This window comes from Pipra filicauda, unplaced genomic scaffold, assembly GCF_003945595.2.
Source record: "Pipra filicauda isolate LSUMZ 115617 unplaced genomic scaffold, ASM394559v2 scaffold221_size1283894_pilon, whole genome shotgun sequence".
Classification (NCBI taxonomy): domain Eukaryota; kingdom Metazoa; phylum Chordata; class Aves; order Passeriformes; family Pipridae; genus Pipra; species Pipra filicauda.
Window position 1 is genome coordinate 841,718 of NW_024104334.1, and position 13,459 is coordinate 855,176.

Sequence of the window (13,459 nt, forward strand, 5' to 3'; positions counted from 1 at the left end):
AATCAGGATACAAGATAGCACATAGACTTTCTTCCTAGAAAGAACAGGGTATTTCAACTTTTTAAAAAAGGAAAATGAAAACAAACCCACTCCATGTTTCTTTGAAATGGGAACCTATGTTCTTAGATCACTGCTGTCAGTATATGCCTCGAAGATGAAGCTGAGTGTCAGTTCCTCCAGGCCTGGTCCTGTGATGATGTTCTTAGGGCTAAATTAATGACCAAGCACCGAGGTACTTGCAGGAGCCTTGGGCAGGTGTTTCCGTGAGGAGTGAGAGTTGACTTACATGCTTATGTAAAATAAATGTTCTCTGTATGGAAAGTCTCTGCACTGAGATTTGCTTACTCTCTTTCCTGCCTTGTGTGCTGACAGCTGGTAGTTAAATCAAACATCAAAGATGGTGTGTCCTCTTTGCCAGGAAGACATTTGCATTGCTGAAAAACTGGAGGCAGACAAAAGCAAATCAGTGGGAAAGTCAAAACAACTTTTTACATCCTGAGAGATGGGAAAGGGGACACATAGCTTCTAAAGGATCATTAAATCACATTCAGAAAGGGATGGGGATAGAAAACCAGCTAGTTTCTTCCACCTGGGATCTCTCCATAACTACAACCTAGCCTGGAACTTGCAACCAACACTAGGTTAAGTGGGTAAGCCCGGCATCTACAGTTTGTCAGCTTTGAAAGTCTCCAGGATTGGGTTCAGAAAAATAAAGTGTGACTGTTTCTCCTGTCCTCACAAACCTTTATAAATTTTTCCACTTTTCACACTTTTTTTCACTGTTTTTATCCCTACCTGAGCAAAGTCACATATATTTTTAGGATGACTGGATCTCATGAGGGCACCATCTCCTTGGATAGGTGATTCAAAAAACTGGCACACTCTGGTAGGTGCCTGTATTCCAGTACATTTTCCAGGGAGGTGAAAAGATAATGAAGTGCACCCCACTATGCTACATGAGCTGGTTGCATTGTTTGCAATACAAACATTGGTGTGGACAAAATGTTTTCTGGTGATTAATTTTAGCTGAGAATGTGACATTAATGTCAGAAGTTAACTTGGGTGTGATTTAAATTGTGCTGGTTTCAGTCAAGTAAATCCCCATGGTACTAAAAACTGGGTGATTTAACTTTTGGATTGCTGTTTCATGCCCAGGATCCTGTTTTAGGTTGAAAACAAGAAGTTTAAGAGCATGTGGGAAAACTGAAGTTTAATGTAAGGGATAAAATTATGGTTTCAGCTGTACATAAGGCTTTAGGCTGCTCACTGGCTATTGTTTATTCTTTGTAGTCCAAAGAGTTGTCACAAACATAATTGCACAGGCCATCCTGTCTTGACTTTGGGCAAAGCCCACTGTTTCCTTAAGATGATAAATCTCTGCTAAAAACATCCCAAATGCAAAACCCTTCTGGAAATTATCTGCCACAGCTAGAGAGAAACTTGCTATTTCTCTCTACTTTTCATTTCAAGGTTGGAGAACATTTCTTAAAAAGCATCTTGTAGCCACCAGCTGCACCTGGATTGCTCAGTACCCTCTGTGTGAATAGTGCAGCCTGACAGTATTACCTGGCCTGTTGTGGTTCAGCAGAGGCTCAACTACCTCAATCCTTCAGGACACTTCCAACTTGCATCACCAGGGGAAGTTTCCAGTACCGAAATGTTAAGAGTACTTCGTCCCCTCCAAAAGGAGATATATAAATAAGAGGATTATTACATCTGTGCTGAGATTTTTGGACCGGACTTGTTTGTTATATAAGATCTTTCAAACTGGTTGCTGGCATTAGTTTTCTCTGGTGATGTAGCAGGTTACTAATTGTATTACATTCGCCTGATCTCTGGTAGATTTGTTAAACTGACTATCAGCCACATTTACGATTTAGGCCTGGGCTTCTGGGGCATTGGTTTAGCATCAGTACCACTTGCTGTGCTGTGCTGGCCTGTTCCAAAAAGGAATTCCTCAGACCAGTAGCTGCAGGATCATGAGCTGCTGCTCTCAGTGACTGAGAGATTTTACAATAAATGTTTCAGCTAAATAGCCAGTGAGATGTTGCCCTCTTATCAGCCTTACTTTCTCATTGCCCACATGTTGTCCTAGAGCTGGGGAAGAGCTCTGCTGACAGCATTCCCTCTGGATTTTCAGCTGAGTAATGGCTCACACTTAAGCCTCACACGAGGAGAAAGCTCCCTTGCTTATCTCAGGACTGCACCGGTAAAACACAGAAAGTAAAGAGGTGGAAAGATGCTTCAAGGTCATGTCACAGACCTACCAGAAAGACTTAGAAAGCTATTTAGAGATTGCAATTTGCTTTAACATTTACATAAAAGTGGAAAGAAAAGGCTAAAAGTGCATGTGTGGCAAAATGAAAAAGAAGAATGGCATTTACAGCTGCTTAAAGTGAAGAGTAAACATGATGTGAGAGATGGATTGCATTTTTACACTGTACTGGAAAGTCTGTTCTTCCAGCTTTATAAAACATTAATTCTTATGTTTTTATTGTAAGTCATTCAGGTACTAGAAGAAGCATTAGTTTTGTATAGAGCAAATGTTAGGACTAGCAAATGTGTTGAGGTTTAATTCCTGTTTTCTGTTGTATAATGGCCTTTTTTCAACAAAAGATGTATCAGGGAGGGAGTGAATTTCCAAGTAAATGCCCAAGGCTGAAGCTGGGCCAGCTGATTGCCTCCCTTGGGTGAGATGCCCTGGGCTAGAGTACTGTTCAAGCACAATCTCTCAAACCAAGTCACCTCTACATCACTGGGCAATGTTTAAAACACAGTCTGCAATCAGCTCCTGGTGCTGTGTGCAGTCTGTGACAAGCAGCCTCTGAAGCTGCCCATTCATAACAGTGCCTCTCCTCTCTGCAGTACTGGCTCCCCCCAGGTTCCCCAATGGATGGGGAGCACCGAGCTCTTAATTCACTTTCCTTATCTGATTTATCTGTGGCAGATGCAGAGCCTACTACTGCACCTCTCAGTGTCTCTGCCAGTGGTGACCACTACATTAAAAACTGTAGATTGGCGGTTTGCCTTCAGACATTCCATTCAGAGTGTGGCATATTGATTTGAACAAGCCCTGAGTTCAGTCTGTGTTTACACATCGGGCCAAGAACCAAAGCAGCAGGGAGCAGACTAATAGTGCTCTTTATATCTCACTGCACTGCTCCGAGGAGTTTCCAAATAGAGCTAGGAGAGTAGAAGAAAAGTTCAATAAAACAAAAATACACTTCAGGACAAGGGTCTGGTGAGCTCATCACTGAAGATGAAGTTATGGGATGAGTACTCAGTATTGGCCTTGAGGGTGGTTGATTGGCCATTCAGAAGAATTAAATGCCTCACCCTGCCCTCTTCTGAACCGTTCCTTGTTACCGAACCCATAGTATTTGCATCACAATTTGTATCTTCCTGCCTTTTATTCTTTTCTAATATAAGTACCTTATTTCTAGTTTGTTCTCTCTGAAAATCTGAAGAAAAATAATTACTTGACTAAAGCAGGTAATTTGAATGTTAGAGTTTGGAAGCAGCTTTGTAGAAATAATCATAGGACCAGTAAGGTTGGAAAAGACCTTACCTACTTATGTACAAGCTTGCAGTGGTTTACTTAAACTGGCTCGTGCATGTGCAAGCACACTTATTTAGCTTCCAGTGTTCCTCTTAAGTCTCCAAATGCACTAGTTGTAGTGTGGTAAGCAGTCCCATGAACTGATGCTACTGTGTAGCTCTGTGTGTAGACCAATTTCTCCCTTTTCTCTCCTAAATCCATTGCTGCAGAAGAAGCACCCCGAGTTAAGAGTTTTTATAATGGTGAAATAGCCTGCTCTGACAAACTATATCAAGCTTTGAAACAAATTAGCATAATCAAACATAGATGATCTCATTCTTACTTTTAGGAAGAATGAGAACAATGCCTTAAGAAACCAGGCCACCTGCTCCTTGGATCCATTTTCATGGGGGTGTCTGTTCACATCTCTGATGCAATGTGTTAACAGGAGCATTGATCCCTCTGAGCATATGCCTCTCGTCCTTGCTGACTAATGTACACTAATAGATACTGTGGGTGATGCATCGTTATGTAATTGTGCTTGTGCTGCAGACATTGAACCTCCCGTGACATAACAGATCCTGTATTAAAGGCAGAAGCAGCTTTATCCTAAGTATTATTGCTAATGTGAACAGACCTAAACATGAGCAGATGCACTGCTACAACATGCAATGTCAGGCAATAATTTTCATTTTAAAAAGTGTGTCTTGTTTAATTTCTTCATAGAGAAAAAATGGATCTTTGGGTTCTAAAGATTTTGTAGTTTAACATCATAGACATCAGTGGTGTATAGAGTTTGTATTAGATATCTGTTAGATTAAGCTACATATTTTGACCTTGACTACTGAGACCTCAATTATTCAACCCTTCCGGTTATTATAAAAGGGGTCAGGTCCTCTGATGTCTACTAATTAAAATTAAAAACTAAAATGTTCCAAATTTGTCTGAAACCTCAAAACATATTTAGTATTCCAGCAGAGAGAAAGAGATTAAAAATGTGAAAAGGAGGGGGGAAAAGAAAATTAATGTCCCAATTCATCAGAGTGCTATTGATTTTGACACTGAAATGTTGGAAGCCATTTCAATACTTTAAACAACACATGAGGTCTTGTGGTCAGTCCACTGGACTGGCTTTGGCAAAGACTTTAAAGCCGTGCCCCTCTGGCCTACCAAGTGACTTTGCCTCCCTGTGCTTTTGTGTTCTGCGCTGAATAACAGTGACAAAAACCTTATGGCCACCCAAACCAACACTAGCAATTTTCTGCTAGCGCAATATGCTGAATTAGCTTGTGGAGGGATCAAACAAACACCAGATTCTGTGATTCTGTCTACAGTGCAACTACAGAGGTTAGGTAACGGGGTCAGTGTTTCCTGCTGGATGTGACCAATATGACTTTTGCCTCAGAATCAGAGGACCAACACCTCCATTTCAAATGAGGTTTAAACTGGAGCCCTGCACCTTGTGGTATATCTTCTGGGCTTCCTCTTTTCTTCTTGGGTGTCCCATGCAACCATGAACTGTGTCCTCAGATCCTCTAGACACAGATACCTTATTTTCACTCAAAATTACAATTTATCTTACTTTGATTGTCACTCCAGTACACCACTACTATTCAAACAATGAATATTAGAGGACATTGCTATTTTTCACAAGCGGTTGAATCATGGACAGCTAAAGCAGCAATCTTCATCTGAATCTTTCATTTTAAAAATGAAACCTTTCATTGGAGCTGACTAAGCTGTCTGTGTGAGCCAACAGGAGACAGGATTGATTGATATCGCAGGGACTGTGCAGAAGTCAGTGATCTGTCCCACTGAGAAGCACAGAGCAAGTGGTCATGCCATTATTGAAGATACTGAGCTAAAGCTGACAGTTTGGAGCAGTGCAGGCCAGCACATCTTAAGCAGAAGAATTCAGAGACAATCCTTGTAAATTAGGAGTCACATAATTGTATGGTATGTTTTTCCATTGAAGACGTTAGGAAAGGTCTCTTGGGAAAAGAAATGTATTTTACTAGACTTAATAAAAAAAAAGACACTGTCACTTCACACAATCTTGCCTGAGTCATATTCATGTAGTTTCAATGATCTATAGAAAGTTAAGAATCCATTTTTAGATTTTTTTTTTTACACACTATATGGCAGCAAAGCGAACAGCAGGTGTGCTGCACCTATGAGGAAGTTTAACATGTAAGGAGGTGATTGAAAGGCCATTTCTACTAGAGACATTAATGTAAGAGAAAGAAGAAATTTTGGGGTTAGTATCCCCAAAAGTTCCTATTAAAAGTCTAACATCACATCCATTTAAATTTTACCCTTGCTCCTTTGCTTCTAAGGTGAGTCCTTGGCCACATCCAACTGGACACACTAGCTTAGCACTTAACTTCCATAAACAACATTTTGCATTGACTGAATTAATTGAGATGAATAACATCCATACTGTTCTGGCACTTTCACAGTAGCACTACTCCCTTTTGGTGTATGTACAGCTGTAGGCCTTCCTGAGTGTTGCTGTTGGCTTAGGTAAAAGCACACTCAGATAAAAAAACTGAACTTACCTGTGACCTTCCTGTCAGTGCTAGTGTTGTAAGCACAAATGCATGTCACTATAATTCTCCTAGAGAGGAAGATGTATTAAAATAACTATTTGGACTATCTGCAGTTAGCCAGGCCAAAGAACAGGCTTCTCCTATTTTTACCTACACTTCTTTTGTCAGCCTGTGACTTAATGAAATACTGATCTTAAGAATGAAAAGCTAGATTCAATTGTAAAAAGGACAGCTTTAGAATTAGGGTCAATATTTTATATTTTCAAGGCATTAGAAATGTAGTTTATTGATATATGACATTTTTCTTTGTGAAATTTATAGACAAAATTATGGTCTCTATCCACTCCATTATATTAGCAATTTGCAATAAGATATGCTATAGGAATGTTGAATTATCGCCAAACCAAGAGGTTTGAAAATTGAGAATGGTTATATTAAGATACAATATTATTAAATCCCTATCTAGAACATGGAAAAAGATTCAACCCTGTCATGACAACATAGGGAAATTATCTTTAAAACATGAAAACACCTTTAGCTTATTGTATTGCATTTTATTGCCATAAAACAGAAGGTTGTCTGGGAGTCTTGATACTGATTTTCCAACCCACATTAGGGTTGCGAGAAACATCCCCAGTTTCCCAAGGAGAGAAGATTTTTGTGGTTAATCCATCTGTTCTTACCCTGACCCATAGCTTCCAGGCCTATTGGCCATCCTCAGCTATATTTAAATCTTGCAGAAGTCTCAAGTGTGACCCTAAGAGGGTTTTTTACTGAAAAAATGATAGCTGCATGGAGGACAGACTTCCCATCTTAAGTGACCCACCTGAGAAAAAAGTAGGCAAAATATAGGTATTTTATATAATCTGGTCAGCTGGTGGATGGCTGCAATGTGTGCTGTGCCTGCCCAGTGGGCATTGCAGGGAATAGGCAGCAGAGCTACTGTTATGGGCAGGGAGCAAAGTTTAGGAGCTAAAAAGCTCAAATCTGTAGGAATCCATAGAACAGCTCAAGAGGATTTATCTTCTACATTTCTTTCAGGAATAATTCTTGGCTCGTGCCATAAATTATTACAGGATAAATGTATGAGAATATTAACAATGGAAGCATCTCATTCTTCTATGCTGCAGCTCATCAAAAGATCAAAATCTTGATCACTACCTGTGTCCTGAGAAGCTGGTAGCAGAGCTCATTTAATTCCAGAGAAACAGAAGTGACACACAGCCTCTATGCCTGACTTGCCTGTGGCCACACAGGAAAACCAGCAGGGAGGGTTTGAGTAAAAACAAGCCTCCCTGTTTGTAACAGCAGCATGTGGATAACTGATGTTCCTGTTGTCCATTTTTAAATGAAGGGAAGGACTTACTCATAACTGGAGCTTGCTGAATGTGTTCTGGTTGAGCCTACTGAAATAATTGCTACCTGAACTTGGCAATCGTGTTGCTTATTAGGTTAGACCGAGAAGGCAATACTGTTACTCCTGTAGAAGTTACATTTACAGAAGCCCCCTGGAATCATCTTGTTTCCTGAATCTTTCCAAGTATAACACTCAAACTGATTTTTTTACATGACGCCTTTTTATTATAGTTGCTGTAATACAGGGCTAGTTGCTAAAATAAGCCTACACTAGTTATTCAGAGTGAAGTTAGAGATGAGGCACCTATTGACTTGAATGGAGCTGAGACTTCATGTTCAGACCTTGGTAGAATGTTAAGTTCTGATTTTACAAATTCAGCTGCTAAGACATTGAAAGCTAAGGAAATTTCTTTCATCAGCTGGATAGGAACCTGTCCATGTTTTTGGTAAAAATATAAATAACCCTGAAATGTTTTCTGAGCTAAAAGGAAGCTATCAGGGCAATGAGTTAGGAGCAGAGCAGACCAAACCCTGTTCTCCCCAACCCTTTTACCTAGCTCTGCCTTGCTTGCAATGCTTGTCCTTGCAGATCTTGGCACTTTTGCCATGTTTGGGTTCCTTCAGTGGCCAGCTCCAGCACCTGTCTTTAGCTTGGTTCTCCACAGAAAGGACACAAACTCGTTATGTACAGCAGGTTGGGATCAAGGAGAGGCTGTGCCTGTGACACTGGCAGTGAGCCTCAAGCAGCTCCATGCTGTGCCTTCTGTGGGTAAGTGTACAAGGCTGAGTGGAATGCAGTTCTCTGCTGAGTAGGGATATCTGGCATGGCAGGAGCCAGGCTCACGCAAGGAAGGTTGAATCACATTTCATTTTAAAAAGGGGAAGAGAAGTCAAAGGGAAGTGAAGGTGTTTTGAGTGTGGTATAAAGAGACTGCTGCTCAGTTTTCTGCACCCTAGGCCATTCATTATTTCAGGACTTTGCCCTCATTCTCAGGGTTGCAAGACCTAAATTACTGTGTTTTAATACATCAAATCATTGTAGATCCATTCTGATACTGTGTGGTGATTGTAGCCAGTTGTGTCTGGTTTTTTGATTATGTTGGTCTCAGTGCTATTCATTCTACATTGATACCTATGTTAGAAGAAAAGGAATTGTGCATATTTCAGATTTAACCTTCACTGCTTTTTCTAGCTATGTACACAAAATGCATCTTTTTACCACCAGTTTGTTTTGGGCATTTTAAGCAGAAATAGAATTGTTAAGAAAGTAAAAAGCATTATTGCTTAGATATCTCGTGATTTGAGCAAGGTACTGACCACAAGGTCTCCAAAAATCCATTCCAGCCAAAATTAGTCTATGATTCTACACCTGACTCCTGTTTAGAAGGAATTGCTACTTCCTGTGGACCTGTGTGTGAATGCACTTTGTAGCCCCATGCTGCTGGGGCTGTTTTCTGTCTCCAAGCTGGAGTATCCAAAGAAGCCAAGTCCCAGGTTGCTGCTGTGCCTAGACAGCAGTGTATACATGTATGCATTGTATGTGTTGGGTTATCCACTGCTCAGAGATTCCTTGTAACACCAAAAACTTGAAGGGAGGATGTGGGGGGTGTGTGAAATGAGGACAGGATGATAATGTTCATAGCAGAAATACCTTACAGTAATAGTTGTCAACTCCATTTCTGTCAAATTAATTCTGAATTGTTGCCCATCATACACTGTTTAGCTTGAGGGAAGTGAAATGGTGGCTTTGCTTCCATGGCAGAAATGAGAGTAGCTCAGCCCTCTGAGGAGCCTGGCAGAGTGGCAAAGGAAATGTCAAATATCTTCTGGTCAAAGAGCGTTTTTGAAGTCCTCCAAGGAATACTCCTTGCTCTGTACACTTTATCTCCACCAGATATATGAAACAGAGGGAACTTTGCATTTAGGAAGTATCAACTTTCAGACGAAGTTTCGATGTTTGGAGTTGAGGCTACATTTGGACTGAGCCAATGTAATTTGGTTTTACAGAACAAATCTGCACCTCCAAGCAGCTATACTTATGATTTGAGAGTAGCAAAGATCAGTAGATGAGACAACAGACTGAAATTCAGCATTAGCAGGCTTGATTTCTGGGTAAACAATTAACTGGGCATGTGACACCAGGCAGCTCCATGGTATTATCAGCACTCCTTCTCTAACCCTGCACAGTGAGAATCAGTGAAGCAGACCTTTTAGTCCAAACTAACTGTCTCAATATTTGCACCCTTAGGCAATATCTTGACATGTGTTTACGCACTCTGATAAATGAGATTGCATGACTATCTATGGGCATTAATTATCTGAATAATTGAAAGAATATCTATTTAGATGCCTAGTTAGAATTAAAACACCCAAAGAAGTTTGTTTCTACCTTTGTAGTGCACATACAGTGTCTAGAGAAAGGAAAAGATAAGCATGTGCTGAAAACAAAGAAAACTGATCCCTCAGTGGACCTTAGTCACTTATTCCCTGGATGCCTTTCTATCAAGTTGCTGGTATGCCTAAGTTTTGTTTCCTTCTCTCACTTGAAGATCTACAGGAGGTTTTTTTGGACCCCCCAGCCTACCAGACTGAGATTTGATCAACAAACATTGAAGGAGACACTGGGAAGGTGCAGCACAAGTTTTGCCTCTGTGAGCCAGGTAGAGGTCTTGAGAAAAATGGTAACGGTACTGAAAGAGTTTAATATGATGGTCTTGTCTAGAAAGCACAATGAAGCTGAGTGCTACCAGACCTGTACATTAATGCCAGAACTATCTTAGATGTATGGAGGGGGAGATAATGATTAGGCCTTCTGATCTATTATGTTACCGATGAGAATGCTGCTGGTACTGAGAGAATTAAATGTTTCAGAGTCATATGCTTGAGTTGATTACACAAAACCTGGATTATTCTCTGGGGTCAAACAACTGCTGCTGTTGCTTAAGGCTTCACAGATTAATGGTCGTTGTACATCTTGCAAAGTTACCTTTAAATTGCAGTCAAAAAGGAACTTAGAAATCGTGATGACAGTCTGCACTAATTACTCTGTTTGTGTGGGTGCAAGTAGGTGCAAATATTTTGCTGCATATACATTCTGTATGCCTGGCTAAAAACAGAGCAGGATCCTCAGCAGGTACTGGTGAGAAAACGGGTAATGGGAGCCCAGGTGTAACTGGTAGGGTAACCTCAAGGAGAGAGCAACCCCTGTCGTAAACTCACCTGGCACGGAGTTTACAGACTACGGATTTTGCTCTCTCCCTTGCTTTCTTCCCTGGCCTCATCGCGGTGGCTGTGTGGCTCCCTGTGGCCAGAGGGAGAATCGCTTTTTCTGTGGTGAGCAACCCCCGGCGAAGATTTTATTTGCAGGGTCACTTTGACATAATTCTAGGAGGTGGCATTGTAACTTTTGACTGTTAAATGCTTCAGTGTTATCCGTATAGAGCTTTGAAGCATGACTAATAAACATAATAATCACCTCTCGAAGAGAACACATTAACACCTCGAACTCTCAAGATTAAAAGATCAGAGGGAAGGTTGGAAGATGCTGAGAAATTGAATTAGCAGCTTCTCAGTATGGCAGACAGTAAGGAACTTCATGCACTCGTGTGCTAAGGGACGAGCACCATGCCCCAGAGACCCAGGCAAAGCTGCTGTCTTCTCTGGGATTACACCATGTAGGTACTTCTCTGAAGACAGAAGGGAATGACCTTTGGAGAACTCTGGAGCCCTGTATTTACTCAAAGTAATATTCTGTGAATCAAATGATCTAATTAACTAAACATGCATTTGACCACAAAAAATGTTGTTATTTTTAGCTGACCTTGCAAACCTGCATCAGGGTTGCATCCTTTTCTCCCTGAAACTCTGCATCTATTTTCTAAAAAATCCCCCTGTTCTATCTGATTTAAATCATCAGTAATCTGTGTGGCTGCTCTTGAATTTTGATACTCAGAGCCTGTAATGTCTCTTCATCCTTTTTAATGATGAGATAAGCTGCTAACAGAAGTAATCAGGTTCTTTAAAATTGTACCTAAGAATGCAAGTACAAGTAAAGTTTTCTTTCTCTTTGCGAGTAGAAAAAGAGAGAGCAATTACAGATCAATGCAACCCATAAAATTACATTCCAATTTGGATTTTTATTACAGATTTCCAGGCTTCAAGCTAAGTTCAAGATGATACTGAAATCACCAAAATGGAAACAAATAAAATAGTCTCTGATTCTAAGTTTCAGCCTTTCCAAAACTGAATGAGGTCTTGTAGAAATCAGATTTCACATTCAGAGAGAGAAGGTTTCCGTGGATTTAGGTATCTGTCTGTCGCATACCACAATAATTGTTACCATCCTAATTTTGCAGACTTGGGGACTGTGGACTGCCTGAGGTGTCAGCAGCCACTGCTCTTAACTGTCTCTTTTGTACTGTAGCCACTCACAATAAATTGCCCTACTATGTAGCACCACTGCAACATTTTGTCCCACTCTCTCTTTCCAGAAGGATGGTAGTAATCTGGAAGAAAAACTTACACCAGTAAAGGCTGCACAGATGGTTCTGTAACAGCTGATAGGTAGCTGCAGTTGCTGATAAGTATTTTGGAGGTGACAGATAGCAAGGGCAGTGAAGAATTACCAACAGCATTTAAAGGGACTCTGACAGGCCACAACAGCATTTAAAGGGACTCTGACAGGCCACAAAATAATCCTGATGAAATACTTAAAAATTTTTCCAGCACTAAAACTTCTTAAATGGGAGTAAATTCCCCCAAATACAGGGACATCTCTCTCTCTCTCTCTTTTTTTTTTTTTTTTTTTTTCAGTAGAAGTCTCGTAAGTATCTTGCACAAACCTTGTAGGAAAGAGCTTGGGTTGTAACAGTAACCACAGCTCCAATCCAGTTGACTTTTGATGGAGTGCCAGTCATCAGTACCAACTGCAGAAGGGGCTTACTATGGAGGCTGTTTGACACAGCAGGTAGATCTACAGGGAAAAGCCTTGGCAGGCATGAGGCCAAGGACATCAGCTAGTGACTCTGTTCATATCCGGCTTGGAGACCAGAACTGTGGCCCACTAGCTGAGAATGGTGCCCAAGGCATCATGCCATGCACAGCTAGGGCTCAGGAGCCTGTGGCTGCCTGGAGTCCTCTGGGAAGGTTGTTACACAATCATGGTTTGAGGCTGAAGACCTCACCTCTTTGCTGTGCTACCGTGTTTAAAATCTCAGCCATGCATCTCTCCCATTTTCTGTTGCAACACGTCAACAGAAGCAGGAGAGAGGCTGTGTGCCACCTGGACTTGCTAAACAGCCAGACTATCCCAAATTATTGGATGTATGATTAGACAGTTGTCATGAAAGATCAAGAACCCCTTAGATCTTGGGTACATGTGAAAAAAAAGAAAGGAGTTTGTATAACTTAAACATGAGAACCTACAGCCCTATTAACATCAGTTGGAGGGACATTCTCTTGGACTTGACATACCCAAGACTATGGCCTTCTCCATAATCCCAGCAGGTTGACAGGGTGATTGTCACATTGAAGGGCATGAGGTTTCTAAACACAAGGGCATCCTTTAAGAACAAAAGGGGTATGGTTGCCCTACCTCTGGAAACCTGACATTCAGCAGAGGTTTTTAAAGCAGTTGGGCCTTTCAGCAGCAGAAGATATCTATACAGCCAACATCTTTTACAAAGACATTTCACCAGCTTGGAGGCTTTCATGGTGGGCCTTGGGGTCTTTCAGGTGGGTGAGTCATTCCATCAACTTTTGTCTGTCCCCAGATGAAATTCATTCCTCCCCAGAAAAAGTCTCTAAACTCTGAGACAACATTAAGGAGTGGGAGCAAAACACAGGCTAGCCACTTTTCCTATTTCCCACTCATCCTTAGCAGTGGGTTTAGCACAACATGTTGTCAACTGGTATGGTAACCAGACATGATTCTGAGATAATACTCTCTCAAACATTAAGCAGTGAGTGACAAGGACTGATGTTGGTTTAGGATGCTGTCTTAGGATCTTGTCCTCAC